The sequence below is a fragment of the Rattus norvegicus genome, chromosome 2, assembly GCF_021556685.1.
Source record: "Rattus norvegicus strain SHRSP/BbbUtx chromosome 2, alternate assembly SHRSP_T2T, whole genome shotgun sequence".
NCBI lineage: Eukaryota > Metazoa > Chordata > Mammalia > Rodentia > Muridae > Rattus > Rattus norvegicus.
This window is the reverse complement of record NC_141535.1, coordinates 146,539,908-146,554,531: the sequence shown is the minus strand read 5'-3', so window position 1 is coordinate 146,554,531 and position 14,624 is coordinate 146,539,908. Positions and strand designations below refer to the sequence as shown.

At 37.6% G+C, this 14,624-nt stretch overlaps 1 protein-coding gene across 7 annotated transcripts in view; it reads left to right on the top strand.

The window, feature by feature from the left end:
• LOC147996270 (uncharacterized) overlaps positions 1-14,624 on the top strand; it is a 250,959-nt gene that overhangs the window by 17,173 nt on the left and 219,162 nt on the right. For 5 of the 7 annotated variants that reach the window (XR_015674848.1, XM_087640451.1, XM_087640453.1 and 2 more), the window contains exon 3: positions 7,473-7,596. The exons of the other annotated variants lie outside the window; for them this stretch is intronic. The gene's annotated coding sequence lies outside the window, so the exon portion shown is untranslated. The remainder of the gene's footprint in view (positions 1-7,472; positions 7,597-14,624) is intronic. 7 annotated transcript variants of the gene reach the window in all.

The following is a 14,624-nucleotide window of genomic DNA, read 5'->3' as shown; positions in this document are numbered from 1 at the left end:
AAAGCTGCACAGTGTGAGAGGGAATTGAGCCCACTGATCTGGCTCAACTCTACTCTTAAACCCAGCAAACATTTCTGCATTCGAATGTTTCTTACTTTCAACTGTGACTGTGTTGTCGGTGCTTTCCATTGCTCAAAGAAAGCTTTATTCTAAAGTAAGGATGGGTAGGAAAAGCATCACTGAATGCAAATGTTTGATGAAAATTAAAGAAAAAGCATAAAGACAGTGAAGGAAAAGTAACAGTGTAAAGGCAAAAATCAAGTTGTAATAGCAGTGAGTAAAGGAGATAGAAAGTCTACCAAAAGAAACACAGGGAAAGGCTTTACTGTACAACATGAAGAATTGAATTTGGATCCCCAGGATTGATGTAAATGCAGGATATTGTGATACAACACTATTACCCTAGTGATGGGGTGGGGCAAAGATAGATTTCAAAGCCCAGTGTCCATGCAGCCTACCTAATTTGTGATCTCGGGTTTCTGTGAAGGACTTTCTTAAGAAACTAGTTAGAGGATATAAGGAACAGAGCAAAAGAGGAAGGTGCTTGAATTGTTTGACTTTGACCATCATGTATACATGCCTATACTCAAAGACATGCATGCTCTACAATTATATACATACAAAAATGAAAATAAAATAATACCATGGAAAGAATAAAGAACTCTCAGATATTTTACATAAGTACACTCATTAATATCTTCTGTAATTCTTTACTAGTGTTATTCAGAGAATATTATCTAGGCAAGAACAAAATGGCAAAGTTATGGGAGGTGAAAGAAAGGAGCAGAAAATTAATGATGTCAGTGTAGGACTAGCATACAAGTGTCAAGTGTTGAAATTGAACACAGTTGAGCAAAGGAGGGAAGTAGAAATCATGACTCCCTGCTACTAAAGAGAGTATAGAATGATTAGCACTAGGTAAAAAAAGATTCATGTCCTAACAAAATTCAGAAAACAGTTATGAAGAAGAGATCCTAAGTGTCTCCAGATGCGGAAAACAGCACTCATGAAGATAAAGTACAATTATAATCATTGACCTGTTAGGAGCTGCATTGATTAGAGAAAATGGCTTGGCACTTACAATCCTGTCTGTCCCTAGAATGACTCATGTAACAGAGAAAGTGAACACTTTTCAGAAATACTATGTCTTAAAAAATAATTTCAGTAAATCATGACAAAGGAAGACAGAGTTCAGATCTCAAGAGAGCAGAGAATAGAGTTCTGGAGTTCTGAGCCTGAGACTCAGGGAGAAATCCATTAGTTTGAATCAAGAAGGCTAAGGAATACAGAAGAAATCTAGAAGAAAGCCATTGGAGCTGACTCATTGCTGGGTATTTGAAGGAATTTCTGCAGTTGGTTTTTATCTTAGAGAAGTTAGGAAAATGACTTAGCCATAATTATTAGTAGGCATTGCTTGATAATAACACTTGGTGAAGGAGGGATCATACATACACAAGACATTTTATAAGTCACAGCACAGCTCTCTTGATATAGGTACGCTTTAAAATGACACCGTACAGAAAGCAAGAATAAAATTTCCTTGCAATGAAACCAAGAGAGACAAGTAAACATAATTCCACCTCTAACAACGAAAATAACAGGAAGTGACAATCACTATTCCTTAATATCTCTCAACAACAACAGTCTCAATTCCCCAATAAAAAGACATAGACTAACAGATTGGATACATAAAGAGGACCCAGCATTTTGCTGCATGCAGGAAACACACCTCACAGACAAAGACAGACACTACCTCCAGAGTAAATGGCTGGAAAACATTTTTCCAAGCAAATGGCCTGAAGAAAAAAGCTGGAGTTGCCATCCTAATATCAAATAAAATTGACTTTCAACCAAGAGCATTTAAAAAAGATAAGGAAGTACACTTGATATTCATCAAAGGAAAAATCTACCAAGATGAACTCTCAATCCTAAATATCTATGCTCCAAATGCAAGGGCACCTACATTCATAAAAGAAACCTTACTAAAGCTGAAAACACACATTGGAGTTCACACGATAATAGTAGGAGATTTCAACACCTCACTCTCATCACTGGACAGATCATGGAAACAGAAATTAAACAGAGATGTAGAGAAACTAACAGTTAACAGATATTTACAGAACATTCCATCCTAAAACAAAAGGATATACCTTCTTCTCAGCACCCCATGGAAGCTTCTCCAAAATTGACCATATAATCAGGCACAAAACAGGCCTCAACAGATACAGGAAGATAGAAATTATCCTATGCATCTTATCAGAATACCATGCACTAAGACTCGTCTTCAATAACAACAATAATGACAGGAAGCCCACATATATATGGAAGTGGAACAATGCTCTACTCAATAACAACTTGGTCAAGGAAGAAATAAAGAAATAAATTAAAGACTCCTTAGAATTTAATGAAAATGAAGAAACAACATTAGCAAACTTACAGGGCACAATGAAAGCGGTACTAAGAAGAAAACTCATACCTCTGAGTGCCTGCAAAAAGAAAGAGGAGAGAGCATATGTCAGCGGATTGACAGCACACCTTAAAGCTCTAGAACAAAAATAAATAAATAAATCCAAGAGAAGTAGAAGGCAGGAAATAATCAAACTCAGAGCTGAAATCAACCAAGTAGAAACAAAAAGGACTATACAAAGAATCAACAAAAGCAGGAGCTGGCTCTTTGACAAAGACAACAAGATAGATAAAGCCTTAGCCAGACTAACTAGAGGTCACAGAGAGTGTGTCCAAATTAAGAAAATAAAAAATGAAAAGGGAGACATAACAATAGAATCTGAAGAAATTCAAAAAATCATCAGATCTTACTACAAAAGCCTATGTTCAACAAAACTGGAAAATCTGGAGGAAATGGACAATTTTGTAGACAGATACCAGGTACCAAAGTTAAATCAGGCACAAATAAATCATCTAAACAACCCCATAACTTCTAAAGAAATAGAAGCAGTTATTAAAAGACTCCCAACCAAAAAGAGCCCAGGCCAAATGGGTTCAGTGCAGAATTCTATCAGATCTTCATAGATGACATCATACCAATACTGTCCAAACTATTCCACAAAATTTTAAACAGAGTACTATCGAATTCCTTCTTTGAAGCCACAATTACTCTTATACCAAAACCACACAAAGACCCAACAAAGAAAGAGAACTTCAGACCAATTTCCCTTATGAATATTGATGCAAAATTACTCAATAAAATTCTTGCAAACTGAATCCAAGAACACATGAAAATGATCATCCAACATGATCAAGTAGGCTTCATCCCAGGGACACAGGGATGGTTTAATATAAGAAAATCCAACAAAGTAATCCACTATATAAACAAACTCAAATATAAGAACCACATGATCATTTCATTAGATGCTGAGAAAACATTTAACAAAATTCAACACCCTTTCATGATAAAAGTCCTGGAAAGATCAGGAATTCAAGGTCCATACCTAAACATAGTAAAAGCAATATACAGCAAACCAGTAGCTAACATCAAACTGAATGGAGAGAAACTTGAAGCAATCTTACTAAAATCAGGGACTAGACAAGGCTGCCCACTCTCTCCCTACTTATTCTATATAGTACTCGAAGTCCTAACCAGAGCAATCAGACAGCAAAAGGAGGTCAAAGGGATACAAATTGGAAGGAAATAAATCAAAATATGACTATTTGCAGATGATATGATAGTGTACTTAAGCGACCCGAAATGGTCCACCAGAGAACTACTTCACCTGATAAACAACTTCAGCAGTGTCAGGGTATAAAATTAACTCAAACAAATCTATAGCCTTCCTCTACTCAAAGGATAAATAAGCTGAGAAAGAAATTAAGGAAATGATATTGTTCATAATAGTCCCAAATAATATAAAATACCTCGGTGTGACTTTAACCAAGCAAGTGAAAAATCTGTTTGATAAGAATTTCAAATCTCCGAAGAAAGAAATTGAGGAAGATCTCAGAAGATGGAAAGATCTTCCATGCTCATGGATTGCCAGGATTAATATAGTAAAGATGTCCATTTTGCCAAAAGCAATCTATAGATTCAATGCAATCACCATCAAAATTCCTACTCAATTCGTTATAAAGATAGAACAATTTGCAAAGTCATTTGGAATAACAAAAACTCAGGACAGCAAAAACTATACTCAACAATAAAAGAACTTCTGGGGGAATCACCATCCCTGACCTCAAGCAGTATTACTGAACAATTGTCATAAAAACTGCATGACCCAGAAATGAACCCACACACCTATGGTCATTTGATTTTTAAAGAAGGAGCTAAAACCACCCATTGGAAGAAAGATAGCATTTTCAACAAATGGTGCTGGTTCAACTGGAGGTCAACATGTAGAAGAATGCAAATCGATCCATTCTTATCACCTTGTACAAAGCTATAGTCCACATGGATCAAGGACCTCCACATCTAACCAGATACACTCAAACTAATAGAAGAAAAAGTGGCGAAGAGTCTCAAACACATGGGTAGTGGGGAAAATTTCCTGAACGAAACAGCAATGGCTTACGCTCTAAGATCAAGAATCGACAAATGGGACCTCATAAAACTGCAAAGCTTTTGTAAAGCAAAAGACACCGTCGTTAGGACAAAACAGCAACAAACAGATTGGGAAAAGATCTTTACCAATCCTACATCTGATAGAGGGCTAATATCCAAAATATACAAAGAACTCAAGAAGTTAGACTCCAGAGAGCCAAATCACCCTATTAAAAAATGGGGTACACAAAAGAGGTAAACAAAACTTTCATAGCTGAGGATCATTGAATGGCCAAAAAGCACCTAAAGAAATGTACAACATCCTTAGTCATCAGGGAAATGCAAATCAAAACAACCTTGAGATTCCACCTCACACCAGTCAGAATGGCTAAGATCAAAAACTCAGGTGACAGCAGATGTTGGCGTGGATGTGGAGAAAGAGGACCACTCCTCCATTGTTGGTGGGATTGCAAACTGGTACAACCATTCTGGAAATCATTCCGGAGGGTCCTCAGAAAATTGGACATTACAATACTTGAGGACCCAGCTATACCTCTCTTGGGCATATACCCAAAAGATGCTCCAACATACAAAAAAGACACATGCTCCACTATGTTCATAGCAGCCTTATTTATAATAGCCAGAAGCTGGAAAGAACCCAGATGTCCTTCAACAGAGGAATGGATTAAAAAATGTGGTACATCTACACAATGGAGTACTACTCAGCTATCAAAAACAATGACTTCATAGGCAAATGGAGTGAATTAGAAAATATCATCCTGAGTGAGTTACTCAATCACAAGAAGACACACTCGGTATGCATTCATTGATAAGTGGATATTAGCCAAAAAGCTCAAATTACCCAAGATGCAATCTACAGACCACAGGAAGCTCAAGAAGGATGACCAAAATCCAGATGCTCCCACTCCTTCTTAAAAGGGGGAAAATATTCATAGAAGGGGATATGGAAGCAAAGTTTAGAGCAGTGACTCCAGGAATGGCCATTCAGAGCCTGACACACATGTGGCCCATAGATATACAGCCACCGAAACTAGGTAAGATTTATGAAGCTAAAAATGCACGCGGAAATGGACTGGATATAGATCTCTCCTGTGAGACACATCCAGAGCATGTCCAATACAGAGGTCAATGCTGGCAGAAAACTACCGAACTGAGAACTCCCTTAGGGGGAGTTTGAGGAAGTATTGAAAGAGTTGAAGGAGCTTGCAACCCCATAAAAATAACAATGCCAACCAATGAGAGCTTCCAGGGAATAAACCACTAGGGAAAGAGTATATACATGGACTGACCCAGGGCTCCAACTGCATATGTAGCAGAGAAAGAATAGCCTTGTTGGGGAACCAGTGGAAGGGAAAGCCCTTGGTCTTGCCAAGGTTGGACCCCCAGTGCAGGGGAATATTGGGGAGGGCAATAAGGGGGATTTATAGGGGGAATACCCATATGGGGGATAGGGAGGGGAGGGGAGAGGGGCTTATGGACAGAAAACTGGGAAGGAGAATAACCTTTGAAATGTAAGTAAAGAAATATATAATAAAAAATTTAAAAAATCAACATCAAAAACAAAATGAGCAGTTTAAAGGTGGGTTCTTTTAGAAGGTATCCTTGTCGGTAAAAGGTGGGTGACTATACATAGAAACTAAGGCAAAACTTTTAAATTTGGGTCAAAAGACAGCTCTGTAGGTAAAGGTGTCTGCTGCCTAACCTGACACCTTTAACCTGTTTCCTGTTACCCACATGGTCAAAAAACCCCAACTCTCATATAGTCCCACGACTGAATTCTAGACATGCCATGGGCACACACACTAACCAATATAAAAGCAAAACAATGAAACAAATTAAAGGCTGTTATTAATTCCAACATGAATATTTATACTTAAAAAAGCCAAAATATAGTGATCAGCAATAGCAGATAGTCAGAAAAGATAGGGTTGGAATTAATTTAAATATTGTTTAAATAGTTTTTGATGACAAGGAAACATACCACAGATGGGGCAATAATAAATGAGGCAAGTCATCAATGCTAAAAAGAGGCAAGGACAAATCTTACAACTGCAGAAGTGAGCCTGGTCGATTTATCAGATATTGATAAAGTATTTAACCAAAGAGCTTAAACCATGGAGGTGTGTTTTTAACTTACTCATCTTGGTAGAGTCAAAGCATTGTTGGTTCATATAGTGTTGTGTTTTTTATACCTGATTACATGAATGAATCTGGCTTTCCACAACAACAGATTGCAGAATTAAAATTGAAACCCTGATTGAATTAAAAAGTTTTCTATTTATCTTTACTTTACACATACACATGGTTTGCACTTAGCTGCTGAACTATTACTCTAGTCAGACCCAGCCCCATACACTTTTAAGGCAGTTTTTGTGTGTGTGTGTGTGTGTAGTGTAGAGAGAAAAAAAACTTTTCTGATGTTTCAGTTCTCAGCTGTGATTCAGAGTCAGCCATTAAGAATGTCCATTACTTTTCTATAACTAGAAGCTGGATAAAGAGGATATATCCCTAATTCAAAGTGTAAATTTCAAAATCCATTTTTCTTTGGTTAAGTCGTTTATTTATTTTTATATAGTAGGAATAAAAATAAATTGCTGAAAATATTTTAATTCAACTTAATTGAATTAAGCATTTAATTTAATTAAGTTGAGCATTTTCTTGATACCTTTTAAGGATAGTCATTTTTGTTGCTACGAATCACTGTAGTTCCTTTGGAAGCCACTGGTGATTCCTTGTAAATTTAAATCTTCAGAAAACTGTTCGAGTTTGGTATTTTGTTGTATTTAAGTTAATATCAATTAAGTTTTATAAGTTATATTTTTACAAAGTTTTGTAGCTGTGAAAGTTTGCCCCCATTTGTCACAGTAAAAATAAATTTTTGCTTTTTGGTGGGTTTTTTTGGGTGTGTGTGTTTGTTTGTTTGTTTGTTTTTATAATACAAACTTTCATCTTTTCCCAGAGGCAAAAATAATAGTAAAGCCATATCTACGAGTCACAAATGCAAAAAAAAAATTCCTTCAACATAGGCGCAGTTCCTAAACATGAAAGTGAACTTGTCCGGAGGATACCTGGTGTCAAAGCTGGTAAGTTACACTCTGGTATAAAGTGAATCACCACCCCACAGCTTAGAATCACCTAACCAGTGAGCCTCAACTGAGGATCTGTTTACATCAGATTGGCCTGTGGGTATTACTGTGAGGAATTATCTTGCTTGTCTACATTGATATGGAAAGGCTCATCCAAAATATGCGTGATACCTTCTGGTGCATTCTTGTTGCGTTATATATATATATCAATGAGTAACTCAATCTCTGAGCACAGCAACTAGCATTCTAATTTGTAAGTCATTCTAAGTTATAAATTCTCGGGTAGTGTGTAGTGGATCCCTCCATCACCTGAACCGGAGTACTCCCCAACCTACATTTTGTCTGCATCATCTATCTTTCCTGTCCAAATGGAACTATCTTTCTCCAGCCTCCCTTCTTCCTCTCTCTGACCCAGAAGTTCCTTCTACTCCTGGCCCAGTGATGTGTCCCCTGCAATCTTTATTCATAGAAAAGGGTCCAGCCACATGTTCTCTACATTTTCTAAAAATGAAAACAGTAGAACATATCATGGTAATAAGATCAGATAAAGAGGTTGTTTATGCATATGGAAGCAAAATCCAACTAGATCTACTAGTGTTTTGTTGCTGTTGTTTGAAGGTCCTAAAATAGTTCTGTGCTGAGAGGTGATTCATAACTCTATTCAGTCCCTGCTAGAATAGCAGACAGATTCTATATTAGTTTTAAAAAAATCTATCTTTGTCAGGGCCCAGCACCTATAAAAATATACATTAATTTTAGATTTCTATACTTTGTATGTATGATTGTTTTGTCAACATATATGTAGTATATATATTTCTGGTGCCTTCAGGGGTCAGAAGAAAGTGTCAGATGCCCTGGAACTGGAGCTACAGATGATTGTGAGCCATCAGGTCACCATGTAGGTGCTGGGAAACAAATCTGAGTTCTGGAAAACTGACTGCTGAGCCAATCCTCCAGCCTCAAGAGCTCTTGTCTGTATTAGCTCTGTGCTCATCAGCTTCCTCTCGTCTTTAGATGATGGCTCCATTCACTTACCAGACCCTAGCAAGATTGATATGCAGTGTTGGTTTTGATAAATGATCTTGCTTGGTACCATGCCAGACATGGTACCTGCTTTGTAGCCTAGCCTAGCTACAACCTACCCCATTCTTCCTGTCTTAGCCTCAGAAAACTATTGGGGTCACGGGCACGTGACACTGAGCGTCAATTCACATTTGACAGGAAAACAAATTGTCACGTTGGTAGCCTTTGACTGATAGGAAGACTTTCTTCCAAAAGACAACTGAACTATCATTTTCAGAGATAAAGGTGTATGCCTTTTGTTAATACCAGCGAACAGATACATTCTGCAAAGCAGCCACTATATCAGAAAATCAAGTTATCTGGAAAAATTTAGAGCTGGCTGTGAGCCACTGGTTTATATAATACTCATTTTCAAGCAAATTTAAGACAAACGTATTTGTATCTTAGACATGTCTGCCATTCCATTCTTCCTGTTTCCACTTAGAACACTTACCTCTTGAAAATGATATAGAAATAATTCCCAAGGAGACTCTTCTACAAAATGAAGCAGGTGCAATCTATGAACTGTCTTTCTGTCTCTAGGGTAATGTGTAATATATCTAATACCTTTGCCTTTACTTCACTGTAATAAGTTTACAGACACGAGAGCCAAAATAAAACTGTGAATGTAACTTTTTAATGCAATATGAATGGATTATATAGAAGGCAGTTGATACATGCTGGCACTAAGTGACAATGGAACCAGGGAGGGTGTAGGTAGGCTCATCACTCTGGAATGTAAAGATAGTCATAACTGTTCTGTTGTGTCACCATGACAATACCTGACAGAAACAACATAGGGGACAAAAGTTATTTTGGTTCATGGTTTCATCCATCCAAATGGAGAAAGGACAGAGAAGAGGCTCAATGCCTCCTGGCAGAGACCATTCATATCCCCATGGGCTAGAAAACAAAGAGAAAGACAAGATATGGGGAAAGCTACCCCCAGTGGGTCTGCTCCCAGAGACCTATTTCTTTCCTCCTATCAAGAGTCACTTCCTGAATTTCCATAACATTCTAAAACAGTGCCACCAGCTAAGAGCTAGGTATTTAGGTAATAAAGCTGTGAAGGATGCTTCATATTCAAACCATAGCAAGGTGTGTGCACGCACAAACACACACACACACACACACACACACACACACAGAGAGAGAGAGAGAGAGAGAGAGAGAGAGAGAGAGATTCCAAAATCTTGTTTAATGTTAGAAAAAGACGAGCTAAAACAATAGTTTATTCATTAAAAAAAACTATGTAATAATAAATGTACAGACATCTAGATACATAGTAAGGGGAAATGTCTCTAACAGAATTTGACAGAAGGACTCCTAAATAAACAGGGCTAGAATTCTGCCCTTATGTGTTGATATGCTCTTCCCAGGTTTCCAGTAGTGATTGGGCATCCTTCAGTAATATTTACTGCTTAGAATCTTATCCCTTTCATATAGGAATGTACTTGTGGACACTGTCTCCGTGTTTATTTGGGAAAGTGTTCATAGCAGGTCTAGAACAGAACTTATTGACTGAAAAACAAGCAACAGAGAAAAAAGCCATATATTGAAACCCAGAGGTTATTTCCATATGAAATACTTGCATTTGCGCATTGTAAAGCTTCCGGCTCAGCCTGGCTTTATCAGATTCTCTAGGAAGAACTGAGCAAGGGGTGCCCAGAGAGTGTGGAAGCACTTGGGATATCAGGGCAGCAAGCTGAGCACCTCTGTTTGGTTTCTCAGTGTCCGTGTTTTCTCTCAATTCATTCTTCACGAGCCTTACAGGTTTCCATTTGGCTTCTTCTGTATACCAGTTTCTCTGTCAGCCTCCCAGACCCCACCTCCTCGTAAGTTAAGGCCATTGGGGGAATGTCTATATTCCCTGGACTTTTGACAAATGCTTTCTCTCACTGCTGTTTGGACAAGACAATGTAAACCATTTGTGTAGATGAAACTATGCGGTACTCTGGTAAGCTTGGAACTGGTCACTTGTCCTATCCATGGCCCTCATGTCCATTAGTTTTGTTTTGTTTTGTTTTTTATTCGCTTTTAGTTTGACTGTGGCTCCTTTAAAAGACTTAACCCAAACTTGGTGGTTGAAACAATATGCGTTAAATCAATTGCTAAAAGTTTTGGAGGTCTGAAGTATGATGCTGGTTTTTGGTGGCTGTAATTCAGTAGAGGTTTAGCAGGGAGTTCATTGGATGGTCCTTATGACGTCTATGACTGCCTTTAACCCTCATGTATCTTCCAGCTGTGTAACTTCTTGGCTTATTTAGTAGTGGCACTGCTTCCTGATATATTAACTTTTTTCATGTAAGGGGCCTCATTCTACATGGAGATTCTAGAAGCATGTGGCAGGATAATCTTCCATACTGAGATATCCAGCCATATTTGAACAAAATCACCATTTCTACATAAAACTACAACTTACTTTTACTGGGTATTGGAATCTGGGCATCTTGAGAGAATACTGTTTTGTTTAATAAACTTCATCCAATTGTAAAACTGAGAGAGAGGGGCTGTAAATAATAAGGATCAACTAAGGCTATGTTTATCTTCTATAATTGTATAACCAGAGCAATGCTTCTCCATGAATTCTCAATTATAATTTGATTTTAAATTTGACAGACAAATTATTATATTTTACAGACTGTTAACGGTACATAATTATAAGATGGAGACTCAACTTTTACTTGAACTTGGCCTGGCATAAAGCCATCAATTCTAAGGACAGTGTGGATGTTACACGTCTTCAAATTATAGTAATAGTGTTCTGTGGCCTTAAGTTGGAATTGCTTATAAAAGCAAGTCAAATAAGAGTTTTATCCAGGTTTAATAAAATGACTGAGAAATACATGGACTGAAATTGAGTTTGTTTTTAATTCTATATAATTCCTAGAGGACTAAATGAGCTTCAGTGGCAACCTGATGCCAAATAACAGATATCTTGTAAAATAACTCAGTCTGCCTCACTGCTGTGCTTTTAAGTTCATGTGAACATAAAAACTTGCCTTCTGTTGTGTTTCTCTGTTCACTACTTTTCTGTGTGTGTATGATTGGATTAATTGTTTGAAAAGTCATTACGAAAACACAGTCATATTATAATATTCATGCTTTCTAGAGTCTCACAGGAAGATGACACAGGTTTCTCTGGCTTAGAATTGTCACTGTCTCCCTTTATGTCTCTGTGATCTCAATTGTTCTGTTCGACCAAATGTACCAAACCATGAAGGAGATAGAACTCTACTTGATCAAAAATGAAATAATCAGAGTCAATCTCACCTGGTAGTGCAATCAGCTATGTGTTTTTAACACGGTTTTCTTACCTCCCTGACCCCTCAATTTCCTTACTCAGAAAAGAGGAGAAGTGTCCATGTCTAAAGCCCAAAAATCTCAAAAATTGAGATTAGATTCTCATTCTGAGACCATTAGGAGTAGGGATAACTTCTCCCCTCTTTCTGTGTCTGCCTCAGCAATTAACCAGGTCATCTCAACCAAGTGATCACAGTCAGTCAGTCACACACCCAGCACCTAGATAGCCTGTCCATGATAATGAGGCATCTCAGTACCTTGGCTTTCAGCCAATGACTTTTTCCCACCCTGGGCATTCTCAAGCCAAAAATTATATAACTGTTGGTTTACCCCAAATAAAGAGTATGCATATAAACCCATAAGACCAAATAAGAAAAACGAACAAGTTAAAATAGATAGTCTCAGAGAGTTGCTTCATTAAAGAATGAAGAAAGAGAAGGCCTTTCTCTAAAAGGACTGTAACACTTAGATTGCTAGAGAAAGAAGACCCCACCCCCAACACACACACACACACACACACACACACACACACACACACACACACACAGAGACACACACAGACACTTGCTCCCAACAAGACCAGGATTCTGTTTGTTCCAGATTCTACTTTACCTCCTTCTGGCCTGGCTGGCAGTGGAGTCTGACTGACATCCTTGAGGGAAAAGGTGGATTGTAGGCCTGACCAACTTTCTTCCTGTCCTCTCCAAACTGGTGTCTTGGTGGTGCCTGGACACCCTGAAAGGAGAGGAACCACATACCCTGACTTGGCACAGATATTAAGCATTGTATGATTAAGTTTAATATTTAAATTTGAATTTAAATAAATGCATCATGTTTTAAAAGTTAACTTTCAAATACATTTATGATGATCCTGTGATTCTCTCTTCAAATGTTTATGCTACAAATGAAAAAGATGATGAAAATGTGACTATGGCTAATCAAAATAATTTCATATCATCAAGTAAATATGACATGCTTACCCTTAGTGAAACTAACATGTCAGAACAAAATTTCCAGAGGACAATAAGAGAAATCTGGGATTAGTATTTCAGCCATAATTTTTTAACCCTTTCCTGAAAAACTTGAGGAGAGGCCAATTTTGGTTGATAATCTTAAAATATGCTTAAGTTACTTGAGTTTCTGAAGCTGAAGCTTACCAGGAGGTAAGAGGGCATTTGGGGAACTCTGTGTTATAGTTCCCAATAACATCTCTTCTATCACTGCTCTGAACCTTTAATGACTGAAAATGGGACTCTTCAAAATAACAGCTACTTATAATTTAAACCTAAAAATGGAAAGTTGCTGGCATTTTTCCATAAATATAGTGTTCCAAGTGACATAAAGAAAAGGAAGCTCGCATTAAGTTATTAGTCCCCGACTGAAGTTGGATGAAGCCCACATAAGGTAATACTTATTTTAGAATCATAATTTTCTACTTAATAATCTGTTATTCCTAAGGTCTGTAATTATTTGAATGATTTTATTTTAAAAAGCCATTTCTACGGGGGGAAAACAGAGTCAGACAAAGAAATGAATTCTTTTCATTGGTAGGAGTGAGATTTTTGCTTTCCAAAGGCAAAGGAACATAGGTGTGTCTACTAAGCCCTTCGCCTTCCTCAAGTACCCTTCTACTTATTACAGCCATAGGGGTGGGACCATCCATCAGCCTCTACTTCATCATTAGTTTTTTCATCTTTGTGGCCTAAGAAAGGGGAATTAGGAATCTTGTTTGGTTAATCTTTGCCCATTACATTCTTTAAAAGACTCAGCAACAACCAGGCCACACAATTAGGTATTGATTTTTCTTGACCCCGACTAGAAGTAAGTGTATATGAGGCCAAAGTTGTTCCTGAAGACACCAGTATTCTTCCTCTAAATCCCTCTGTGGTCAAATATCCCTTAAAACCGAGAAGGAAAAAGAGATGCTGGAGCAAACTGCAAAATGGTAAGAGAGATATGCACTTTGCCAGTGAAAATGTTACATCCAACAAATAGCTTCTTGTTTAACTGCTGGATCAGGAAATCTGTCTTAGTCATATTGATTACATCATCTGCTACACAGCTGCTCTCCCAACTGCAGAGAGGAATTAATGCTGCAAGTGAATAAATGAACATTGCCATACCAAAAACAGGACTTAAGAAAAGCAAAACACATTGGTGTTTTAACACTTCTGTATCAATTTAATATGCATTTAATCTGCATTGCTCACACACAAACTATTATATTCTATATCTTTGTTTTAATAAGTACATTGTAAGTTCATTCATACATTAACAGTTTTGAGTCCTGGTGTTCGGCCAAATGCTATGATAGGAGGATGCAGGGCCCTAGAAGACAGGCGAGGTTCCTTTCAGCTTGAAGATAAAACTTATTAACAATTGGCAATATCAGGCTGTGGCCATTTATTTAATGAAATGAGTTAGAATGCAGATGTATATGAGGACAGGGAGGATTACTTTAAAAGGTATCTTAACTAGGGTTTCTCTTGCTATGGTAAACATCATGGCCAAAAACAACCTGGAGAGGAAAGGGATTTTGTCATCTTATATTTCAGTGTAATAAATCATCACTGAGAGGAAGTCAGGGCAGAAACCTGGATGTAAGAACTGGAGTAGAGACCACGGAAGAGGTGTGCTGCTACTATCTAGATTGCTCTTCC